The sequence below is a fragment of the Mytilus galloprovincialis genome, chromosome 14, assembly GCF_965363235.1.
Source record: "Mytilus galloprovincialis chromosome 14, xbMytGall1.hap1.1, whole genome shotgun sequence".
NCBI classification, from domain to species: Eukaryota; Metazoa; Mollusca; class Bivalvia; order Mytilida; family Mytilidae; genus Mytilus; species Mytilus galloprovincialis.
The window spans coordinates 31,975,664-31,982,816 of NC_134851.1; the positions used below are offsets into that span (position 1 = coordinate 31,975,664).

The following is a 7,153-nucleotide window of genomic DNA, read 5'->3' on the forward strand; positions in this document are numbered from 1 at the left end:
AAATGCGTGTAGTCGAAAAGGAACTTTTTTTCACAACTCATGCGAATAGTGTTTAATGATTACTGCATTGAAACATTTTGGTTATCTGGTAAATGAACTGCTTTATGGCAAACGTTTCAAAATACAACCATTTTCCTGTAGCAGTCAAAATTTAAGACCTTCTTTTTAATGGAATCATTTGCAAAACCGTCATATTGTTCATAACAATATGTACAAGCGATGACTTGATTCTTTTTAACACTTAGAACACGTTTTAGTGTTTTCATCTGAGCATAGTTTTGTTAAAACGTAGCGCAAGTCCGGCGTATACAAATATTGTTTAACCTGTCACCTTTTGATGGCTATTATTCGTTTGTTTCTCTGTCCTACATTTTCTCCCATTTATCTGTTTATTTATTGTAACCCTGTCGTGTAATGTTGTCATTCTAATGTTATACTTAACACTGCCATTAAAGCAGAGGTTTTGGCATGCCACAAAACCAGGTTCAACCCACCATTTTGTCATAAAATAACCTGTACCAAGTCAGGAAAATGGACATTGTTACATTATAGGTCGTTTCTTTGTTTGTTACGTTTCGGTGTTGTGTCTCTGGTGTGTCGTAATTCCCTTATAATAGATACGTTTCCCTCAGCTTTAGTTTGTAACGCGGATTTGTTTTTTCTCTATCGATTTATGAATTTTGAACAGCGATATACTACTGTTGCCTTTAAATTATATGCAAATGATTTTATTCACAATAATTAATCAATTAATAACAGACTCACTTGATACAATTGAACGGTTGGCAGATTAAATAGCTTTCAATCTTAAATTTAGAACCATGTTGACCAATTCATACCACTTTCTTATTTGTGCCGTTGATCATTGACGTTTATTTCTTCTCCTGTTATTAATACGTATTACTTACTAAACTTGTTTTTTCTTGTATTACCTGTACATCTATTTTTGATGTACAAGATAAATATCCTGAGATGACTTAGGATAATAAACGGTGGAACGAATGACGATCTATCATAATACTCCTCAATCAGCGAAAATCTGTGGAATTTCCAAACCAACTCGTTGTTGTCTTGAACTTTTGTAAACGTATGTCAAGGATTAAATAAAGACAAAATGCAAATTTTATGAATATACATGAGCATCATACTGATTTGCCTATTATCCTTTTTACATACAAGTTTATATTTGTAAATCTACACTCACTTTATTACAATAAAGATCTTTTTAAAAATCATAATCAAAAACCAATTGTTACATCGTCAACACAAAACGTTTTCAATATGAGGGACATCGTTTCTCATACTGTTACTCAAAGTAAGCATCCTAGATCCTGTATAATCGATTGTTGTTAAGAAGTAGAACAGTTTTGTCAAAACCCTGTAAAAAGATTTCAAATTTTCAAGACCCTAATGGGTAGTAAATGTTGTTTAAAATCCTCAATGCTGTATATAAAGAGGGGACTCCGAGTGCAAATAATAAAAAAAATGAAACAGAATATGAAAACAAACAAAATCGTTACCATGCATGTAAGTATTAACTCTCCTTAACGCAAACCCATATATATCGTATCGATGAGAAGAAACTACTGTATATGCAGCCGCTGCTGGAATGTTGTTTTACAGAAACAGAATCTGACCCTTAATTATTATGAATTAAGGAATGTATCTCCCTCATGCAAAGCTCTGATTCCTTTCCAGGATTTGGCTATACTTTTTGGACCTTTTGAATTATAGCTCTTCATCTTTTATATAAGCTTTGGATTTCAAATATTTTGGCCACGAGCATCACTGAAGAAACATGTATTGTCGAAATATGCATCTGGTGCAGGAAAATAGGTACCGTTAATGTTATTAACATGCAATCAGAAAACGCAATTACTATTCCAGTTAAACATTTGTGGAAATTATAAATATAGATTTTTTTCTGGCTTATTCATCAATTGAAAATGATAACTTAGTCCCAGAATTTATTTGGATAAGTAATTACTGCAAGACATAAAAAAAGGTTGTATATGTTTACAACAATTATACAATATGGTAGATTTAGCTAGGCATTATTTCAAGATTTAAAATAGAACCAAAAAAAAAATGCAAACGATCGTTATTATTTTGTTATCTGATAATACACCGCTAGTTTTGATAAGGGCTGTACTGTTTGGTTTTAAGTTTTTCATCTTTTGTTTTTATAAACTTATGGTCGCCTTCTTTTTTGTTGTATTTTTTACGTCATTTTGATTTGTTTTAACTTTTGAAATGCAATATTCCTAGCCTCTCTTTAACACAGAACTCAAAGTACTAGATAACTATACATCGAACGGTCCGAATTATTAATTATACTTACGAAAACATTGCAATAAGAAGATTTACAAGAACTATATGTGTTACCACCATGTAAACGGCCAGTACAAATGTATTTATCTGGTTTCTTTCAGGACATCTATCCATAGTCCCATTACTGTATAATTCTATATTTTCAGTACAATCGTCTGGCAGTGCTCCTGAAATAAATAGCAATAACAACGTATACAAGGATTATTGTATTGTTTCGATCTTCATTTATATTGTCTAAGTATAGTATCTTATATATTTACATTTAGCATACCAAATAATATTAATATTGTAACAAAGGTGTTTAGATATCCTGCCTTGAATATTTTGAAGTTTATCTTTCTTGTAAGTCTCATTATGAAATAACGATTTGCATAAAAACATACACTTATTTCCATGCAGTGCAATTGTATTTAAAAGAAAAAAAAACAATTACTAATGAATACGATTGAAATAAAAACACGTACGCTTAATGCTTAATGCTTAAAACGGTAAGGTTAAAAGAAATAGCCAAATTAAAAAAAAAAATACCGAATTATAAGAAAAATTCACAAAACATAAAGTCCACAACATCAAAATATGAAACATATCCAACTAATGGAAAAGAATAGTACTTAATGATTCAATTTATAAAATTTATCATATCTAAAAATATAATATGGTAGTATTTTTTTTTTTACAAAGACAGTACTTGCACTGACTGATATAATGATATAACTGAATTATGTATACATTACAAATGACTGTAAATACATAAGTTACCGTAAAATTGTTCTAGGAACAATTCTCCATACAACTGCCAGTATGGCAAAAAAATGATATTCTGAAAAAGTGGAAATCCAGGTTCTGTATTTGGGTACATAGTTGCTTGGTAAATTACTCCGAAGCCAAATAAAAACACAGCAAATATCAAGATGAAGAAAATGACGTCGAACATCTGAAAGGAAGTAAAGGTTTATACAGTATTTCGTAATTACCAATTAAGGATTCAGTCTACCTTTGGTTCAAATAGATTGGACAGTTTTTAATTGATTTTTTGCTTTAATTATTTGAACATCTGTATGGTTATATAAGAATAGAGGATCTATTCTATAACTTAGAAAAAGATTACCTTTATTAGCTGTATTTGAAAAAAAACTTTAAAGAACGTTGTGGTCCTCAATGCTCTTCAATTTCACACTTTAGTCGGCTTTCTTACTTTTTTATTTGAGCGTCACTGATGAGTCTTTCGTAGACGAATCACGCGTCTGGCGCAAAAACAGAATTGCAATCCTGGTATCAATGATTAAAAATAAAAAAAAAAAATAAAACAAAGAGTCATCAGGAACTTGTAGGGAGACTCACATTTTATGTTATAAGAATGTTAACTATCAGTTGAACACGGAACGTTGCATATGGTCTAGTGTTAGAGAATTGTGACATTGTTCTCTACTATGGTCGTTTATTCTGTCTTCTGATATTAAAACTATATCTAATATTTGTAAGTAAAGTTTGTAGAGCAGGATCTGCTAGCCTTCAGGACACCTCATATAACCCGCACTTTGTAGTGGGGTTCGATATGTTCAGTCTTTATTTTTCCAAACGGTATCATCAGTTGTATCATGGGTACCTATTCTTGTGACTTGAAGGGAAAAATCCGTGATATTTCCAAAGTGATAACTTAAACATTTGGCAATATCATACCCCATTAAAATAATCAGAATTGAATATCACTTAAAAATCCACGATAACTGTTAAACAACACATAATATTGAATCCACAGTATTTTATTTTAACGTCAAGATTAATTATTCAAATCATTTGTCAACAAAGAAACTACAGTATCCTTACTAACCATTCTTCCAATCATAATAACTTTCGGTCCAATCTGTTTGGAAACAAGAAAAAACTGCATGCTGTTGATGATAAATGTTCCTAATGTTACTGCATACATCATTCGTGCATTATGAAAACGCCCAGCTGGCATTGTTAATCGAAGAAATACAGACGTAATAAACATTAAGTACATCAACATTTCAAACAGTGTCCAGAAGGAGAACCAGGTCATTGCATTCAGACTAAGTTGCCTCCACTCGAAACTTTGAAAGTTACCCATAACAATAGCCTGAAAGAAAAAGTATCGTTCACCAGAGATAAAGTTGATGTTGGGTATACGTCAATACCAGATCAACATAATACAAGGTTATAGGGTCTTCAGTAAAAGGTAACATACCAAATATTAAGTCATTGCCTTTATCCCGTATTGCAGATTACTAGATAGTAGTATGTGGCGCATTGTATATCCTCGTGTGATTTTATTGATCACGATAGGTCATCAAAAATACTCGCAAGTAACATACACACATTTTTCTAAAGAACTTGTTTTCCTTCTTGACACAACAATAAGTTTTTTAGCCTTGTTATTTCATCTATCATAGTTCTACATGTATAGTTTTCTTATCTACAATGAAATAGAATTTCGTAGAGATACTCCTTGAGAATATTACCTGTAAAAATACTGTTGGGTAGCTGCGAAATTGAAATGTTCGTAAGACTCAGAGTAAACGATTTTGTAGTACAGTGTTTTAGTATAGATATTACGTTTGATATCTTGAAAATTAACAATAAATATAAAAACATGTGGTATGAGTGCCAATGAGACAACTCTCCGTCCAGGCAACAGAGTATTTTTCTGATTTTATTACACAAAATGATTTTGGTCAGCCAAATCATTTTAAAATGTTTGAATCGACGACCTCCATTGAAAATCATTTTGTAAAACAGTTTTGTTACACGAGCTACCTTTCTTATAATTTGTACTAGTAATCATGCTAGGTAACGTTTTGCTCCGCTACTTTTTTAGTTCTGGCAAGATATTCGGAATCCTCTGGTTTTATTCATGTAGTGTCACTAAGAAGAATCCTCAATAACCCCTACTTTTCATTTCATAATTTTATAACTTATAATTAAAAAAAAAACATATTTGAAAATCCTATACAATAATAAAATCCTTGTTATTTTTGCGTTGTTTTTTTTTCAAAGAAAAAACGTAAAATCACAAAAATACTGAACTCTGAGGAAAGTTCAACACGCGAAGTACTAAATCAAACGGCAAAATCAAAAGCTCAAACACATCAAACAAATGGATAACAACTGTTTCATAGCTAGCTTAGCCTCTCAATTGTATGACCGTTGCTTCAAATTCCATTATATTGACAATTATGATTATCAGAACTGTATGAAAAATCTAGAGAGAATTATATCCCGACAAAATTTCAATGTCTTGTATCTCAAAATTAGCACACGGATCCTCCATTTTTTTGTCTTGAAGCTCCTTGATTTATATACTATCAATCTATAACAAACTTTTAAAAAGTTTGTTACTTTGATACATAGAAGTACGTATTCTAAAGCCCTAGACTATTCAAACAACAGATGCATCAAATGGTCGTTAGTTTTTTATCAAACCTTTACCCTGTAAAAGTGTAGTGAAAGATAAAACACTTTTCAAATTCTGTTTGTGATATCTCAATGTATGTTCAACAGCGTCATTAAAAACAATGAAAACAACACGTAATAAATTGCGTGCGTTAGAAGCACTTTCACGGATTTACCTGAATTCGGAACGCTCATAATCGAGTTCTAAACCTTAGTTTTTGTTTTAAATGAAACATTAATTACTTCAATATATCACATATATAAGTAAACATACAAGATTTTATCATTATCTTTGAACCTACTATACTGTTAAAAACTTTCAATTTCGGTATTGGCTTGTTCGCTGTTAACACTAACTGATTATGTATTACAACTTCGGTGATGCTGTAGAAATAAGATGGAGCGATGCTATAACTACATGTAATCCGACAATGGTTACTAGTGAACCTCTTGTATCATGTGCATTTAATGATTAACAAAATGTTTGGACACATTACAGCTTAAAGTGTAGTAAAAAAATATCAGCCGATCAATCATACCAAGGAAACAGTAAATTAATGAAGGGAGACTCACATTTTATGTTTTAAGAATGTTAACTATCAGTTGAACACGGAACGTTGGATATGGTCTAGTGTTAGAGAATTGTGACATTGTTCTCTACTATGGTCGTTTATTCTGTCTTCTGATATTAAAACTATATCTAATATTTAATGTTATATTTCTAGCTTTCGGTTTTTGTGTTTACCCGCATATCTGTTCAGTTAGTTTCTTTTCGTATGAATTTTTTTCAATGGCTACATTTTAACATATTTAAAACTTAATGATTGAATAAATTCAGGATAATTATTTTTTGATGGAAATCATTGAGGAACATGTTGCTAACAATGATGTATGACAACTTGCTCATAATTGATTTACTTCCAAGCCAATAACTCAATATTACTCATTTAATGTCATACAAATTATCCATAAATAACTTCAACCTCATTGTCATATTACTGCACGCAAGACTTGTTATTGCAGTAAAAAAATATATTGCACTAGTATAATTACCTGCCGTATTTCTTCTGTTAAAGATGTTGCAGCCCATGCATAAACAATGTATTCATAAATTGAGGGAAATTTCTCTTCCATGGGATGTAAATCTGTCAGCACAAACAGACTGAATACCACCAGCATTGTCATATACGTTAACTATTAAAAAACAAAAACAACTTGAAAATGAAAAAAAAAATAATCTAGTGATAACTAATCGGTTATAAAATTGGCTTGCAAAAAGCAACACGCAAACATACACGTTTATGCTGTATTCCAATCTGGGGTGCTGGTTAACACCTTTGAATTTGCGTTGTGGTGGTGTTATTAGGATTAATTAATTAATTAATTGTTTTGTGAAGTGTTGCATTTT

The 7,153-nt window shown here is 31.1% G+C and overlaps 1 long non-coding RNA gene across 1 annotated transcript; it reads right to left on the reverse strand.

The window, feature by feature from the left end:
• Window positions 1–2,349: 2,349 nt before the first annotated feature.
• On the reverse strand, window positions 2,350–6,944 carry LOC143059478 (uncharacterized). Its single transcript, XR_012973485.1, has 4 exons — window positions 6,799–6,944; window positions 4,163–4,432; window positions 3,091–3,265; window positions 2,350–2,498 (listed from the first exon to the last, which is right to left on the reverse strand). It is a non-coding gene; the product is annotated as an uncharacterized LOC143059478 (long non-coding RNA).
• Between the last annotated feature and the right edge of the window lie 209 nt (window positions 6,945–7,153).